Raw genomic sequence first — 1,728 nt, 5'->3', positions numbered from 1 at the left:
TAAATAGGAATAAATAGTTGCCCATGTTAAAATCTGACATAAATAGGAATAAATAGCTGATTAAAGTCTGTGAACAGAAAATACCATCGCTGTTTCTTTAAGAAACCAGCGTCACAGACGCGGCGCCTGGGTGACGCTGCAGTGCACAAACCTGAGGGAGAGAGCAGAGGAGGAATCGGAGGAAAAGAGCGGTGATTAATTAACAGAAAAGTTAATATTATAGTTGAGAAAACATAATTTACCTGGTCGGAAACTGACGGGGATTTTATGAGAACTAAGTTACATCGGTTTTGGTGAGTTTTGTGTTTATTTTTTTACATTTTTCACCGTGTTGTACTTTTCCTTTTGGCGGAGAGCTAACGCTAAAATCGTAGCTGTTGCAAAGAAATGCTCCGTCATAAACTGTTATCCGGTTAATATATTGGGTTTCTGAAGAAGAATTTATTTTTATAATTTAATGATTTAAAAAGAGTTCTGTCGTGTTTGAGACCTGTTACACAGGTCAGGTTTTTTTGTTCGGTTGGAATCTCAGACGGAGCGAGGATTGGTCTGCCATGTGCGACGTGCACATTTACAGACGGGATTCAAGATGGCGAGCCAGACCAAGACCTTCAACTCATCTCCATCGTATCAGGGAGGGACTCTCCTGCGTGGGGTAATTCGCTGCCGGAGCGGTAGGAATATCAGGAACTAGTTCAAACTGAACTGAACAGGATTAAGAACTGATTGAGTTATTATTATTTTTGGACTGAATCAAACTGAAGCTTTTCATTGAACTGAGCACCTGAACTCACATTTGGACTTGAACTTGAATTTAAAGTGCCCTACTTTGATTTTCATGTTATATCTCTGAATGTGATTTGAATAATTGTGGTCCACTTTGATTTAATTGTGTTTGAAGGTATTTCCTTACCTGTGAAAGACAAGAAAACGAGTTAACTCAGGAAGAAAAAATAGGAGTACTAAAATAGGTGTAACCTAGACTGGTCTAACTAACTTAAATTAGTCCGGCTAAAATAACCTAGGAGAAAAGAGACTGGTCTAATTAAACTAGATTAGTTTTACTAAAATAAACCAGGTGAACTAAAGAGTAAAAAGAAGGAGTGATCTACTTTTCTTTTTTTTTGAGGGGTTTCATGTATTGTATTTTATGTGTGTGTTTTTAGTAAATTGCTGGCTTTTTCCATATAAAGCATCGGTCTCTGGTGTTGTTATTCTTGCTTCCCCACTCCTTAGAGCAGGGGTCCCCAAACTACGGCCCGCGGGCCGGATCCGGCCCGCCACGTCATTTGGTCCGGCCCCCTGAACAATGCCGGATACGGCCCGCCTGCTCATACCAGAGAGCATTCAGTGTTTTTTTTCATATATTGTATTTTCCGGTTTATATGTGGATTTTTCTTCAACCACCAGGGGGCTTTTGAACAATTGTGAAACTTACTTTCCCTCAATGGAATATATACTCGTCAGTCACCGTTTCACTCACGGTTTTTTCCATTTGCATTCTGGGTAAAAATCTATCCAAAAGTGTCGTCGTCTCTCCCCCACACCCCCCGTCGACAAGAATTTCTTTGTTTTTTTTTACTGCAAAAACTAAGACCGGCCCCCGACCACAGAAAGGAACAGCTATGTGGCCCTCGCAGGAAAAAGTTTGGGGACCCCTGACTTAGAGTTTCACTGTAAGAACTTTTTCTACGTTTAACTTTGTTGTTAACAAAAGTATAGATTATC

At 40.1% G+C, this 1,728-nt stretch overlaps 1 long non-coding RNA gene across 1 annotated transcript; it reads left to right on the top strand.

The window, feature by feature from the left end:
- The first annotated feature begins 7 nt into the window (after positions 1-7).
- LOC106963731 (uncharacterized) lies at positions 8-944 on the top strand. Its single transcript, XR_001428241.1, has 2 exons — positions 8-293; positions 502-944. It is a non-coding gene; the product is annotated as an uncharacterized LOC106963731 (long non-coding RNA).
- Positions 945-1,728: the final 784 nt, after the last annotated feature.

The sequence above is a fragment of the Poecilia latipinna genome, unplaced genomic scaffold (genome assembly GCF_001443285.1).
Source record: "Poecilia latipinna isolate Pla-1442-1.1 unplaced genomic scaffold, P_latipinna-1.0 Scaffold1573, whole genome shotgun sequence".
In the NCBI taxonomy this organism is placed as follows: domain Eukaryota; kingdom Metazoa; phylum Chordata; class Actinopteri; order Cyprinodontiformes; family Poeciliidae; genus Poecilia; species Poecilia latipinna.
Note: the sequence above shows the minus strand (reverse complement) of the source record. Positions and strands in the feature narration are given on the sequence as shown.